Source organism: Diabrotica virgifera, chromosome 3, assembly GCF_917563875.1.
Source record: "Diabrotica virgifera virgifera chromosome 3, PGI_DIABVI_V3a".
NCBI classification, from domain to species: domain Eukaryota; kingdom Metazoa; phylum Arthropoda; class Insecta; order Coleoptera; family Chrysomelidae; genus Diabrotica; species Diabrotica virgifera.
The window spans coordinates 262,659,562-262,676,971 of record NC_065445.1 but is presented as its reverse complement, the minus strand read 5'-3'; positions in this window follow the sequence as shown (position 1 = coordinate 262,676,971).

The following is a 17,410-nucleotide window of genomic DNA, read 5'->3' as shown; positions in this document are numbered from 1 at the left end:
GAGAGAGCAGAAGGTACTGGGTTCTTTCTGTGGTGGTGGATACACTAATTTCAGGGCTTTCTTATGGAGTTTTTTTTAAGCTCTGAAATTAGTGTATCCACCACCACAGAAAAAACCCAGTACCTTCTGCTCTCTCACATAATATACTGGCAAGATAACAACAAAAATAGCCAGATACATAAAAAAGAAAGGAATAACACCAGCTTTCAGAACTAACAACAACTTATGCAAATATATTAAGAACAATAAAAGCCGAAAGAGAAAGCAACTACAGAGTGGTGTGTACAAACTAACTTGTGGTGACTGTCCGAAAACGTACATCGGTCAAACTGGCAGAACTTTTGACAAACGGATAGCAGAACACAAAAGGGCATTCAACAATAGAAAAACAGACACTTCTACATACGCACTTCATCTTCTAGATTATAATCATTCTTTCAATGAAGAGTTTCAAATTCTAGATATTCAAAATAAAGGCCTTAAGCTATCTTTTTTAGAATCTATGGAAATTAATAAACTGAAAAATACAGATATAATTCTGAATGACCAACTCTCAACCTCTTCAGTTGAAGACTTAAAAAAGGAAACACATTGTAAACCATATCACTTGAGAAAGGCACTCTGCCGAAACAGCTGTAGTCACTTAGTTATAATAAATTTTGTGGAACTATAGAAAACAAACGTTTTCAGTGTTTTATTGTTAGATTTAAGCAAGTACTTTCCAAACAAATTCAAAATACTATCTCTTTGCTAATTTTCTTTTTTTTAATGGTTTACTAATTGTTTAACCGATATTAAACCTCCACACATCATTTTATTCTACGAGTCGTCCCTGGTCTCACGATATACGCGGAGCCTTGCATGCTGCAAAGGGGTCGCGCGAGCATAGCAGGAAGGAAAAGGCAATCCCTAGGGAGAGATGCAACCCTAAACTGTCACCTTTTAATAGATATACTACTAAATCTCGAAAAATATTGGCAACGTCCTTTGTGCGAAATGGGATGAAACGAAACGAAAGGGGATACATGAAGTGATTCGAAAGATCGTTGAGGAATATTAGTGGGTACTTTTGGAGGCAATGATGTCATAACGAATACAGTTATTGCGTGTGTTATGTTTAAATGATGGGGGGATGAACTACGATATGACTTTTTTAGTTAATTTGTGTACTTGACAGGGGATTTTTTGCATATTTACCTTTTTTGAGAGAAATTTTATTTGGGTTAAAAAATGCGCTACAGGGTATAGAAATTTGCAGCAAATAAAAATTAAAGCCTGTGCATTTGCTGATGACATTGCATTAGTTGCAAGAACTGAAAAGGCTCTCGCAGATAACATAAGAATCTGGGCTGAAGAACTAACAAACTACAACTTAATAATAAATATGGAGAAAACTAAAGTAATGACAATAGCCAACAAAGAAGCAACTGTAAATATTGAAATCGGAGGGCAAAAATCGAGCAAGTATACTTCTTTAAGTATTTGGGAATAATGTTAAACAACAAAGGTACACAAGAAGATGAAATCAGAAACAGAATAAAATTGGCAACGAGAACTTATTATTCACTGTATAAAAATTTCCTAAACACAAAAGAAATATCGACAAAAACCAAAATGACAGTACATAAAACCGTATATATGCCAATTACAATATATGGGGCAGAAAACTGGGTACTTAATGACAGACAAAGAAAAATATTACAAGCTACAGAAATGAGATACTTAAGAAAAGTGATAGGAGCAAGAAGATTAGAGAAAAGAAGAAACGAAGATATAAGACATGAATTAGAGGTAAAATCGCTCAACGAAAAAGTTGAAGAAAAGAAGTTAAAATGGGCTGGACACATGATAAGAATGAGTGGTGACAGACAAGTGATAATGACATGGGGAGTCCAAAGTAGTGGGTAAAAGCACGAGGGGTAGACCAAGGAAAAGCTGCAACACTAGTGTAAACGCAATACTTAAGAAAAGAGGAACATCGTGGCAAGAAGCAAAAGTTTTCGCAGCAGATAGGAAGAAGTGGCGTAAATTATCAGAGAGTATTTTATAAAGGGGGAATCCTCGACACCTAATGGTAAAAGAGGCAATCGATTATGTATGTATGTATAATGTATATTTGAGTTAAAGAAATAAAATTCGGACTAAGTCACAATCTCTGTTATTGAGTCAAAAATAACGACCGGGCCGGACTAAAATTTACCCTCCATCTTCAAGTCTTCCGTAAAGGTTCACACAAAATGCTAAAAGATTACAATTTGTAACTCAAATAGTTCTAACAGGTATCTGTTATAAATCAGCAGCCTAAAATTGGAAAAGTACTGCGATTGGAAGATGGTCCTCGATCTTTGCTGTATATGGTGACCAGAAAGTCTTATACGGACACGCCAAGCTACGGGAACATATGGCGTGCTCTAACTAATTTGAAGAAAATCGTGTGTAATTATGACATCAAAGATTTATCATCAACTAGCCTATATTTGTCCACTGCTGAACGTAGGCCTCCCGTAAAAATTTCCACCTATTTCTATCTTGAGCTTCTTGCATCCAATTTGTGGTGATGCGCTTGATATCATCCGTCCATCTAGTCGGTGGTCGTCCTCTGCTTCGATATGCCTCCTGCCTTGGTCGCCATTCCAGAATCTTTTTGGTCCATCTGTCATCCGTCAGTCTGGCAACATGTCCTGCCCAAGCCCATTTAGCCATGGCTATTCTTTCAACTGCCTCCGTGACTCCTGTTCTTCTTCTTATTTCTAGGTTTGGTACTTTATCTCTGATGGTAATACCTAACATTGATCTTTCCATAGCGCGTTGTGTAACTCTTATTTTATTTATTGTTCTTTTTGTCAGAGTTAGTGTTTCTGCACCATATGTAAGAACCGGCAAAACACACTGGTCAAAGACCTTTCTTTTTAAACAAACTGGAATATTAGACTTGAAAATGTTATTTAATCTACCGAAGGCAGCCCATGTAAGACCTATCCTTCTTTGTATTTCAGTTGTCTGGTTATCTCGGCCTAAGCGGATCTCATGTCCTAGATATTTGTAAGCTATTACTTGGTCGATGCTATGACTCGCAATCTGAATTTTATCGCTGACTACAAGGTTGGTCATAAATTTTGTCTTTGAGGTGTTAATTTTAAGACCAATTGTTTTTGACACTTTATAGAGCGTGTGCAGCATTTTTGTAGCTTTATCAACTCTATCAGATATTAAAACGATGTCATCGGCAAATCTTAGGTGGTTCAGATCCTCCCCGTTTATATTGATTCCCATATTATCCTCTCCTTCCATTTGCTTGAACATATATTCAAGAACAGCTGTAAACAATTTCGGGGAGATAGTATCACCCTGTCTAATTCCACGTTCTATTCTAAATTTCTTGGTATCTTCATGAAGTCGAACACAAGCTGTACCAGTTTCGTAGATACTTTTAATCAAGGCGATATATCGGTAGTCAATGCGGCAGTCCGCCAATGCTCGAAGCATTTTATGATGATCTATAGTATCGAACGCCTTTTCATAATCCACAAATATAAGAAAGATAGGCTTGTTATACTCTGTGCACTTTTCTATTAGCGTTTTTATAACTTGTAGATGATCGTTTGTTCCGTATCTGGAGCGGAACCCAGCCTGTTCACAAGGTTGGTAACTATCCAGTTTGTTCACAAGCCGTTTTGTTATTATCTTCATGAATAGTTTGTATGTATGGGAGAGCAAACTAATAGGTCTGTAGTTCTTCAGATCTGAAATGTCACCTTTTTTATGCATTATGGTTATTATTGCATTATGCCACTGAGAGGGGGTTACGCCTCTTGTCAAACAAACATTGAACATCTTTTTCAACACATTTATTAACGTTTCTCCTCCTTCTTTGATGTGTTCAATGACTATCCCATCTTCTCCAGGTGATTTATTGTTTTTCATCTCCGAGAGAGCTGATTTTATTTCCTCTGTTGTGATGTCTGGGATGTCTTCTGAGCCTACATTTTGAACTTTTGGTATTTGACTTTGATCAGGATCTGGAAGTTCTTCTCGCTTATACAATTCTGAGTAAAAATCTTGAGCAATTTTTAAAATATCTTCCTTATTTGTTGTTATTTCTCCTTTTTTATTTACAAGTTTACAAATATTTTTCGATCCTTCAGTCATTTGTCGGCGCAGTACCTTTAAACTCTTATTTTTATCAATGGCGTGAGTTATGTGTTCAGTGTTGTAATTTCTGACATCTTTTCGAATGGATTTTGTGATATCTTTGTTTAACTGTCTAAGTGCTGCAAAATTTTCTGTGTATTTGTTTTTCAATTCTCTTCTTTTGTTTATAAGGTCTTTAGTAGCTTGAGTAAGTTTATCTATCTTGTTTTTTCTTTTTTCCTTATATTTGCTATGAGCATTTCGAATCGCACTGTTTATTCGCATGTTTGTCACCTCTATATCTAATGCATTTTCATTTAGATGTTCTACTTCTTTCAGTTCTGAAGTTATGAGATTCTGATAAGCTACACTATCTTCTATCGATTCCCATTTATTAGAAGGCCTCTCTGTTATCATTGCTGTCCTCTCTTGTCTAAGGTTGATCAATATTTTTGCTCTAACCAACCGATGGTCACTCCCAACAGTGATTTTATTGATTACTGTAACATCTTGGATAATATTTTTTCTGTTTGTGATGATGAAATCAATTTCGTTTTTTGTTATGCCATCTGGACTAGCCCACGTCCACTTACGTTGTTGGTTCTTTTTGAAAAATGTGTTCATCACGTATAGCCGATGATGCAACAAAAAATTTAGTAGCATACCTCCTCTATCATTTCGCTCACCATATCCAAATGAGCCCATAGCCACTTCTGCGTTATCTTCTTTATATCCAAGTTTAGCGTTAAAATCGCCCATTAAGATTAGGTGGTGGGTTTTATCTTTTTCCATAGCTCTATTTATATCTTCATAAAAGTTTTCTATTTCTTCATCGCTATGACTCGTCGTGGGTGCATATACTTGGATAATTTTAATAGAGCATCTCTTGTTCAATTTTAGTATGAGGTACACAACTCTTGAGCTTACACTATCTATTTTTATAATTTTATCTAGGTGTTTCTTGTGGACGAGAAAACCTACGCCGCCAACTGCCTTATCGTCTTCTCCAATGGAATGTAACAGATGCCCTGATTTTAAAACTAATTGGTTTTCTCCTTTTCTTCGTATTTCGGAAAGTCCCAGTACATCCCATTTTATGCAGTTAAGTTCTTCCTGTAATTCAATGAGCTTATCTTCAGTTGCAAGCGTTCTTACGTTATAAGTGGCAATATGCAATGTTCGTTGTCCATGGTAGCCGTGTCTATCCCGGTGATTCTTTGCACCCTCTGCCCTTGGCCCGATCTGGTGGCTACCGTCACCAGGGACCGTTGGGCCGCCGGGGACTAAAGGCCTTTTTCTAGTTTGTGTCATGTCATTTACGGGGGAAAATTAGCCATTTCACTACCACGCTGGCCAGTGCGGGTTGGTAGCGGGACATTAGGAGTGTTTGAATGGGGAGAGGCGCAGGTTACGCAGTTTGTGTGTAGGGTGTGCGACAATATGCCATACACACCCCCCACGCAAAGTGGACCCCTTCCACTCCAAACACGGTCAATAGGACTCATCCGTCACTCGGGGTGTGGATGAGATAGATTTGAGGATAGAGATAATGGGTAAGGTTGAGATGGAATGTTAGGGAGGGACAGCGGTCAGCTGCTCCTGTAATCGCCTCTTACGACTAGTAGGAGATCCTGTGGGTGTATTCTACTAAGCGGCCCGCATCCCACACGGGGATCAAAGATTTAGCTTTACACAAAATGGGCCATGCAGTAGAAAATCTGAATTGCAAGATTATGAGGAGCATGCTTGAAGTGATCTTCAGAGAAACTGGCGTACGAATTACTGTGTGTTGCATGAACCCCAAGATGTCGTACCCTTCAAAGACAGTAGACTGTTATTTCTTCTTAAAGGGTGTATGCAGAGCTGGAGAGTCATGTAGATTCCGCCATCCTGGGCCTTCATCTAGAGTTGCTGATCGGGACGCTCAGATCTTAAGAGGGGAGCAATGTAGCAAAAGAATGAGTCACCGGCCGCAAGTAGCAGCTCCAAACGGTTCGATCTCGAGAACTTTCTGGCAAAATAGCGATATACGTGGAATCGGAGGAGAAAGACGCGCGGTGGGTGGAAGGTCAAACGATAGCCAGAGGTGGCGTAGCCTGGAATGATCGAAAATAACAACTACAGTATTTAACGATACGGATTTTGTAAATAAGTTAGTGTGTAATATAAATTCATCTGTAACTTGTATAAATAAATTCTTATAAACAAACCGAGAGTATTATTTTAACCGTAATTACGTTATAATTTTCTTAGTGGCTCAACCATTTATACCTTATAATCAGCACTGATCATGGAATTATCATTCCGAAAACGTTTTGTGATGTAACCCGAAAGGGTGTTTTAATAAATATCCCTTTTACAAAAGGTTCTTTAATAATTTGTTGTGATTTACGGTATTTAGTCGACTACGGTACATTTCCTTGTTGATTTTATGAATAAATATATTTTTTAATTAATTCTGTTATTTGGTATATAAATAAAATTAATCTTTAACGTTATTACTTAATATCAAAGACGCCAAAATGATATGCCGTTGGCTCGTTGATCTTCCCAAACAAATTCTTTGAAGAATGAATTATGAATAAGGATCTAAAACAAAGGATGAGAACAAGAGACAAAACTCGAAAATTCGATCAATAACTGCGGTTGGATTGTTAGACTGTTTCCATTATTTTGATAAGAGGTGCTCTCTATAGATGCTTTTGTGAAAAAGCACTAACAATAATTATTAACAACATAAATATGAACTTGGGAGTCATAGAGAAATTCAGAATTAAATGATTTATTAATATAATATTTTTGGAACATGTATTTACCGTATCACCACTTACTAAGAAACTAGAATATTTTACAGGGTTAATGTAACTCATCAGATTTTGTGTTCCTAGTTGAACTGTTCAAATTGTGCATTTCTTAATTATTTTTAAAATTAAACTATATCTTAGACGTTGATACTTATTTTTAATCACATAAACGTAAAAAAATGAATTTGATCTATTTTAAAGTCTATAAAATGAAAAAATGCCCAAAAACTCCCCTAAAAACTAGTCTTTCGAATTCTCAGATAAGCAAAATGTCCTCATAAGCAGAATTAAATTTTTTAATTTATTACATTATATCTGATTAAAAAATAAGACGCCATTTTGACGTTCCGCTTCTCTGCTATCCCGATCAAAGAACAATCTGACCCCAAAAAAAATAAAGGAAGGATGAAAATTTGCGAATGGGTAGTTGAAATTGTCTATTATTATATAAGAAAAAGTTTAAAATTGTACAACCTCTCCATTTTTCAAAAATGGAGGGAATACCCCCCTCTCGAAGGTGAAAAATATACATTCAAAATAAGTCCGGAATTAGATAAAATGACTAATTCTAAACAACTTTTGTTTTACAGAGATTTTCCCTAATATTTTCGAGTTATTTGCTAGTGAAAATGTTCATTTTTAACAGAAAAAAAAAACATGTTTTTAGACGGTTTTTTATAGATAACTCAAAAAGTAAGTATTTCAGTGAAAAAAATATTCTTAGCAAAATTATAGCTTATAAAAACTAAAAAAATTGTGTATGCTTGAGGTCTGTAGACCCAGTAGAAGCAAAGTTCTCGCTAATGAAAAGTAGGTTCTTCTTCATCAAATTCCAAATCGAAGATTTCAATGTGAAATATCCCAAAAACGAAGCACTTTTCGGTTTAACTTTTTTAAAGTATTTAAAAAATGGTTTGTTTTTGTTTTTTAAAAAAACATTTAACATTAAAATTAAGTGAGTTACGCTCAAAATATTGTTGGTCCCCTTTATTTTTTGGTAAAAAAATCGAAAAAATTACCCCAGAATTAGCATCACAAATAGATATTATCATTACCACTTCACAAGTTACTTTGCTTATGTATTATATATATGATCTGTAAGTTTGATCGGTTCAAAGTGCTTATTTTTGAAAAAGCTGTAGTTTAAATGGCTTGAACGAGAAATTCATCACGAGTTTAGGCAAATTTTGAACAGCCATAAAAGCAAAACGTACATTTTATTACTCTTTAAGATTTTTGGTATTACTAATAATTTTTAAGTTAATTCCATGAACAATTCCATTTTTTTTTCAAAATAAAAAAATTGTTTTATTTTAAACCTATTTTTTTTTCAAAACTGAGCACTTTGAAACAATGAAACTTATAGATAATATAAACAATACATAATTAAAGTAAGTTCTGAAGCGATAACGATTAATTTTATTTGGGAAGCTAATTAGGGGATGATCTTTGCGATTTTTGTACCAAAAAATAAAAGGGACCAACAATATTTTGAACGTAACTCACTTATTTTTAATGTTAGAATTTTTTTTTAAAAGCAATTTTTGATTACTAAAAGCATATTAAAAATGAAATAAATGAATATAAAAAATTAGAGATTAAGGAGATTATATGAAGTACGTTCAGCATGATGATTTAGATGTTAGATGAAAAGAGATATAAGAGATAGAGGATAACAAAAGAGGGTGCCAACGAGTTTTTAACGAAGAAAACAGGTAAAACAAGTAGAAAGAAGATTATTACTAATGAAATATATAAAAAAATAAAGTAAAATAATTATTTAAAATTAAAATAGCAAAGATGTGAGGTTTGTAACGTTACAAACTCAAACTTTTTTAAATTTGTGTAACCTTATTTAGCCATTGACAATACCTACGTGTTTTTGAATAAGAATAGCCACGAACATGGGTATTGTAATTTAAATAAATGTCTGCGTTATGTTCATTTTCATGCAAGTCGTTCTTGAAATGAAAGCTTTAAATTGTCAGGAACAGGGGACAAAAGTTTCTAATAAACTCCAGTCAACTCCGCATTGAAAACATTTCATTATACGACCGTTCATACATTGCAGCCGACTCTATTAAAATACTCATTTTGTCCGTTATTGAATTTAATTGATTCAAAATTATATAATTATTAATTTTAACTATATTTGTTTGCTTTGCATTAAAATTTATTTTTGGTATATTCTCTTGTGATTTAAATTATAATTTTAAATTGTTTCATTATATTTTTATTTTGCATCTATTGATATTTGTCAAAGCACATTGTAAAATGGAATTGGACATTATTAATAATAAATACAGTATGGTGCAAATGAAAGGAATAAATTCGTTATTTCGTCACCCGGTGACTTTTAAATCCTGAAACAGGTCGATTTTTATTTTCAACGAAAACATTTCGTTTATAAATTCGCAAAAGTGTGTGTTATTGCGTTGCCGCTCCTGCAATACTCAGATCAGATTTATCGATGGATTCGTATGTAGTTTTTTCTTCTGAATCCAAATCTGAAAACGGCATTTCGATATTTCTAACCGTCTTCGAGATAATCGACCCCAAAGTGTAAAATGTGACGTCACAATCGGGTTATTTTCTTCCGACACACTACACGAACACGTCCAGCTGAAATCGTTGCTATTAAGTAGGCTAATTTTTTAATTTCGATTTGTTAAGCAAAGCATAATAGGTTATTTACATTTGAGTTTGACACTTCGTGAATGTCAAACTAAATTTTAAATTAAGTATTAATAAAGCATTAATGACATTTATAATGACATATATAAAATAAATAAGATGTTCAAAAATACAATTTGAGTATATCTTAAAAGCAATAATTTATTAACAGCTTCAAAAAGGTTTATACGAGTATCCGGCCTCCCCTTTATGATAAGTGGACTGTTCCAGTTGCTATGAAATTAAAATATAGTCGGTTCGCTAAACTCTACACAACTGGCTAGTGATTTTAGTAGGTGTTTTTTTTGTTTTTGCGAATTTTGCCAAAATTGACAAAATTACTAATTATTTAGTAATTATTAACTAATTAGTAATAATTTTTTTGCCAAATTGGCAAAATTATTGACTAAAATCACTAACCAGTTATGTCTGAGTTTAGTGAACCGACAGTATATGAAAGAATATTGTTTGGTATAAACAATTATGGTCTGATATTATGTGCGATTACATCTTTCTAATGGAAAAAAATATTCGAAGATTTTTCTCAAATTATGGATACCAGCAACATTTTCATTTATAACTCTTTTATTTATAATTTGACGAAGAAAAGTTATTCTTCATAAAAAGCTCTTCATGTTCTAAGATTTTTGATGCAACCATCATATGTAAAATTTTATTAATTTTATACGAGGTATATAAAAAATATGAATTTCGATCAAGAGTGAACTGCGTTTATATTAGAATGATATAATTGCACATTAAAACATAATTATTAATTCTAAACTACTTTTCATAATAGCAATTTTCCATTTTATGAATTAAAATACGTAAATAAATAAAGTTTTCGTTATGATAATGCTCGCATTTTCAGCTTGTTAAATTATAATTTTTTGGCTCATCTATCATACTAGTGACTTCATCCATCTAGGCGTGATGACGTAATCGATAATTTTTTTAAATATAAATGGAGGTCGTGTGCCAGCTCATTTGGAAGTCTGTTCAATACTCTGTTCAGTAATATAAATATTAACATAACTAAAATGAAATAATCGTTTCGTTTTGATTCAATTCGAGTCTCTTGCAATCCTCTGACACCGATGTTTCGGAATCTATTCCTTTTCAAAGAGGCTTCGCAAGAAGACTGATTTGGATCAAAACGAAACGAGAAGATGGTGCAAATATTAAAATATTTACAACAAAGTATGGTTAAACTGACCTCTAGTGGGAACGATGAAATGATTGAAAAAGAATTTCGACAACGAATCAAGTTTTTTTATTTGTTTTTAAATACAATCTGTTTCATCACAAAAAAAGTAACACTAAGCATTTTTGTTGAACGAACAAATGTGAGAGGAGTTTTAGTCCAATGACTAACAACTCCTAGTAGGTTTGTTACCAATAACTACACTAAGTCACATATTTTAACTTAAAACCTTAAAACACTTATGTTCTAAATGGCAAGTCAAGAGGAGTTCTAATTTTCAGTCTATTTAGTTGTGTAGAGTTGTCCAATAAATTTACTGCTAATTCGTTGGGGTGCTTTTCCAGTCGTTTGAAATATTTATTACTGCATTTGATGATCATCTGCTTCACTGTCTCGATCTTCAAGTCCCTGTAAATTTCTGCATTTGGAATGAACCACGGTGCATTTGTGATAGCTCGAAGAACCTTGGATTGAAACCACTCCAGTATTGCCTTGCTGTCTGCTGCAGTTCCCCACAGTTCAATCCCGTATGTCCAGATAAGCCGGATGATTGCTTTATACACTAATATTTTGTTAGATAGAGATAAGGTGAATTTTCGACCGAGTAACCAGTAGTACTTTTTGTATTTTATTCCTAATTGCTTCCTCTTCGTCCAGATGTGTGTTTTCCATGTTAGCCCCTTGTCAAGGTGTAATCCGAGATATTTTACAGTATCATTTTTAGGAATATTCTTGTTATGCATTAGGATATTCGGTGTTTCTTTGTGACATTTAGTGAATACTACATTAACTGATTTTGTTTCGTTGATCTTTATCTTCCATTTCTTAGCCCATATTTCAATCAGATATATCTTTTGTTGCAATATTTCAGCTGTCTGTATGGGATCTGGGTTTTTTACCAGAATTGCAGTGTCATTTGCGAATGTTGCTACTGTAGATTCTTCTCCAGTTGGGAAATCAGCTGTAAAGATTGTGTAGAGAATTGGTCCCAAGACGCTGCCTTGCGGGACCCCAGCATTTATGTTGTGAATTTCAGACACACTTTCTTCGTATCTTGTGTAAAATAGCCTTTCTTCGAGATATGATTTTAGTATTGTATTAGCGGCTGAGAGATTTCTTTCTTCAGTTTGAATAACAATCCTGGATGCCAGACCTTGTCAAATGCTTGACTTACATCCAGGAAAATGGCATTGCAATAGCTCTTTTCCAGGAAGGCTGATTGTATCTTTCCTACCACCCTATGCACTTGTTCAGTTGTGCCGTGGTTTTGGCGAAAACCGAACTGATGATTTGGTATAACATTGTTTGTCTGTATATCAATAATTAGTCTACTTGCAATTATTTTCTCTGCAACTTTGGACATAATTGGTAATAAGCTAATGGGTCGGTAGGATGTAATTTCATGTGGAGGTTTTCCTGGTTTTGGAATCGTTATGATTTCTGCTAACTTCCATTGTGCAGGAAAGTAGCCTGTTTTTAGTATCGAGTTAATGATCTGTGTTAAACTTACTATTCCTTTTCTAGGTAGGTTATTTAATATGTTGGCCGTTATCAGATTATGTTCAGGTGACTTCTTTTTATTGAGGTTTTTTATTAGACCTTTTGCTTCATTAGTAGTTGCCCATTTGGGTGGTAGATTCATCTGATTAGGACTATCTAAATATTCATATGTGTCGTCATCTTCATTGGCTCTGTTTGTTAGTGGCTGAAATACCTTTTCTAGATGTTTTGCGAAAGCGTCTGCTTTTCCTGATCTGTCTTTAACCATTTTAAATCTTCTGTTCTGATGGGTGGAATTTGGTTTTGTGGCTGCTTTATCTTATTTGTGGCCTTCCATAATGAGTAATCGCTGTCTGAATTAGGTGACAGATTTTCTCGGTAATATTGAAAATTGGCGTTACTATGTTGTTTTAGTAGTTTTTTTATTTTTCTACACATTCTGTTTAATTCTGTTTTGTCTTGAGGTGAACGAGTTTGCTGCCATTTTTTACGAAGTTTTCGTTTTTCTAATATTTTTGTTCTTATTATTGTTGGACAATCGTTATAGAACTGTTTTCGTTCAAAATTTTGTTTTGTAGATTCGCATGCAGGTTCGTGTATATTATATGTTTATATATATGTTTTGTTAGTGTTTATATTGCTTTTTCTATATCTTGTGGTTGTTTTAGTGGGATTTTTAGGTCTATTTGTCCTTGTAGGATTGAAAATATTCCAGTCTGTTGTTTTATTCGTTAGTCTTGGAGGTGGACATTTTCCTGATGGATTTGTCATTATTGCTGCAATAATTGGTGAATAATCTGACGATAGGTCTTCATTAGGTTATGTGTACTAGGTACTATGTTCTAGGTATTCTTTTGGTATTCCTTTATATATAAAGAAGTCAAGCAGATCAGGCACTCTATTTCGATCGGTTGGCCAGTAAGTTGGTTTGAAGGTGGAGAGATATTGTAGTTGCATTTCTTTCACCACATCGTATAGGACTCTACCTCTTCCCGGGGGAATAATTTTGAGCCCCAGTACTTGTGTTTTGAATTGTAGTCCCCACCCGCTAAGAACCTGGGACCTAATGATTTAAAAAGTGTTTCAAATCCGTTCTTGTTTGGTTGATAATTTGGCGGACAATAAACTGCTGAAATGCAAAGTGGGTCAAAATTGTCTTCTATGCCAATTAAGGCTGCTTGCAGGAAGTCTTTTTCGATTTTCGGTACCTAGTTCATGATGTGTAAGATTATTCCTAACTATGATTGCTGCTCCGCCTCTGGGATCTCTTTCTGCGTCAGGGTGTGCTGCGTTGTAGACCTTATACGAGGTGATTTTAAATTGTGCACTGGCGAATAAGTGCGTCAATCAACGAATCAAGTAATCTGTTAACCGAGGTACTCAGTACCAAACGGCGACGCTAGGAAAATATTCCAACAAACATCGCAGATTACCCATATAAAACGCTGTCATTTTGTACTCTAATACAGAGTATGCTATAACAATATTGAAAATAATCGTTTCGTTTTGATTCAATTCGAGTCGCTCGAGAATCTAGAGACTTGAATTGACTCATCTTGGAAGATGATTAAGCGCCCAATTATATTGAACCTAAGCTAATCTAACCTGAATGAAGAGAATAACAAAAAAAAATGAACCACAATAGAAGAACATGAAAGAATTTGATTGAGATGAAAGAATTTGGTTGAGATGAAAGAATTTGATTGAGTTTGAGATTTGGGAGAGAAATCAAGCAAAGAACGATAAACAGAGAAGACTGTAGAGAACTTGGAGATGCAATTTTAATGGACTAACAAAACAATAATTCTCTTATACAATCATCACTAATCATTTACCTTCGCCGTTTGGCTAAGAAACGCAAAAATGCGCCCAATGCTCCATATGAAACGCTGGTAACAGAAATAGATAGAAATAGAGGTAATGGATTTTGACAAGAGCTATGACCTTGAAAATAGCACGTAAACTTGTGTACTGCATCGGCATGTATACCATAAATACCATAAATACCTCTACCATAAATACTTCTCATTAGTAACAGTCGGAAAACGTTCAAAGGCAACTTAATATTTTGTTTTCAGCCAGTGAGCCGAAAAATTGTACTAATCAACTGTATTAACAACGGCAAGCACGAAATAGCTATTTGTATAACAAGGGAGGAAAGTGCTACTTTTCCTCCCAAGAATGAAGTTTACTGCCCGAGGGCAGCGTGTAGCGGAGGGCAGTAATCATTCAAGGGAGGAAAAGGCACTTTACTCCCATGTTATACATATGGTTTTTCCACCTTACTCAAATAACAAGTAATTTTTTGATTTTTACTTAATTTATTTATGTAACTAACCAACAAAATTTATTAGAACTAGAACTAACAAGTAGGTACAATATAACTGTCAACTGTCAAATATAAGTCAAATTATTAATGTAAACATTGTTAAATCAGAATAACAATTTACTGTTTTTTACCATTCTGCAAAATACAGAGTGTTTTTGAATAAACGTTAAAATGTATAAATACTTACGTAATAAAAAATAGATATTCTACAGGGCGTCAATAAGTTATATTTCATGAATGAAATACCATGACGTCACTTTTACTTTTCCTCCCTAGGGAGGAAAAATATTTTCCTCCCTAGGGAGGAAAAGTACAACTTTTTCTCCCTAAAATCAGGTCCGGAAAAGTATACTTTCGGTAGAGGTAGGTGGAAATAGTTATTTTCCTAACAAGTGCAGAAAGTCATTCTTTTCCGCACGCGACTGCAGTTTGCCGAACGACGCGAAGCGGGAGTTCGGCAAGCAGTCGAGTGCGGAAAAGAGACTTTCTGCAAGAGTTAGGAACAATATTTTTTTTGAGAGTCTTTAAAAAATTACCAAATCTTAATCAATTAATTTAATTAATATGAAAATACATACAAAAATTAATTCTCTGACAAGGTTGTCAAAACGAAACTTTCAATATAATTAGTTAGCATGACTACGATCTTGGTTTCCATGACGATGATTCAAAACGTCTGTTATTGTCTACCAATTTGACTTTCGGATTTTACTGCCGTGCTAAACCCAAAGGCGGTAACTGATTTTTTATCGAAAATGAGATTGTTGTATTTCTAGGGTAGAACAGGGTATTTAGAATATATTTACAAAGTTCTTGGAGTCGCAGAAGTATTATAATGGGTATCTAGAATATATTTACAAAGTCTTTGGAGTTGTAGAAGCATTATAATATAATGAAACCTACCTAGAAATACAAAAATCTCATTTTCGATAAAAAATCAGTTACCGCCTTTGGGCTTAACACGGCAGATTATGTCAAAATAATTTTATTTCATCGAATTGTCGCGTTAATTTCATTAAAACAGGAACACAATAAGATATATTTGAAAGAAATTAGTAAATAATATCTAAGTATTAGTTTATTGCATGTATTATAATTACTTTAAGGCCATATTAACATATCTAAATTACCACGCGTGCGGAAAAGTAAAAACCGCGTGCGGAAAAGTAACTTGCGTGCGGAAAAGTAACACGCGTGCGGAAAAGTGAAACTTTCTGAACTAAAATGCGTGCGCGAAAGTAGACATTTTTGCACGCTCGTAGAAAAAATATAGTTCGGTTATTGCACCTTTTTACTATTCTCGCTCCAGATTTAAACGACCTAGAAAATTTGTGATATAAATGAGTCTGTAAATGGAGGCCATAGAAAAAAATTTTGAATCCGTTTTCAACTAATATTTAGTAATTATATTATTTCATTCTTGATTAACTGCTACTGCGGTGTTGCATGGAATTGGCAAAAATTCATGAAACTAATTAGTCCCATTCATGTGATAAAATATTTCTTCGTAAGGATTACCATTTTTCATTATTTTTCCACATGTAGCTTTGTGTAATATCAATAATGAAACGAAATAAAAAAACAAATATACATTCATTATACATGACATTTATGTCACATTGAATTTTTGTCCATTAGACCGAGCAACAAAATTACATCAATAAAGTGTTTACAAAACCGATAACATTTTTATATATAGCTATAAAAATACGTTCGATGCTTTTTGTTTGCGTTTTAGTTATTTTCTGCTATTAATCAATGACAGCCATATTATAGTTAGGTTTAATTATTGGAAGTTATTAATTGCATAATAACTCATTGTCTTAGTGAATGACGCACAGTTTATAAACACTGGATGTAAACAGTATATTATAACTACCACACTAATATCAACGTCAATTACTGCTGGACACACAACAATTATGGGGAACCCAAAACAATCAGTTGATACAGAAACTCAATTATTATAAAAAGGTATTTATTATGCTGTAAAATAGAGTACCTTCTTAAATCTTTGATAATGTAGGTGGTCGACCGACGCTTCTCTTGGTCGTCATTCCAATCATTTCTTTGTCCATCCTATCTGTCGTTCTAGCTATATTTCCTGCCCACCTCTCTTTTAGTATGACCATTCTTTCCATGACATGAGTCACCTTGGTTTTTCTCCTGATCTCTTCGATCTCTATCTTGTTTCGCAGAGTTATTCCTAACATGGCTAACTCTATTCTTCTGTGTGTGATTCGCAGTTTGTTTTTAGATGCTTATGTTAAAGTAAGTGTTTCGGCTCAGCATGTCAAGACTGAGAGAACGCATTGATCACAAACTTTTCTTCTTCTTCTTCTGTTTACATAATGCCCTAATCTTAAATGAATCAAAGATAAAATATGGTAACCTTTTCACCTTCTACTATGCAGATGAGTCCATTAGTAAAACTTGACAATGGGTCATATCAGTGGTAAATAGCCACTCCATTAAGTTGTTTGGTGTTTACCTAGATTCTAATTTGTCTTGGAGCTCTCACGTTGATTATGTAGTGGGAAGATTGTCTGTGCACTGTTATGTTCTATGGCAACTTAGGAATCTTGTCTCCTTGATATCTTAAAACTTTACTATTTTGCTCATGTACAGTCAATTTTGCAGTATTGCTTAGTTTGTTGGGGAAATTGCTCGCGAATTAATGAGGTGCTTGTTCTTAAAAAAAAATTATTCGTATCATGACATTTAGAAGGCGCTTGGATTCTATCTAGGCGCAGTTGTGTTATTTATGTA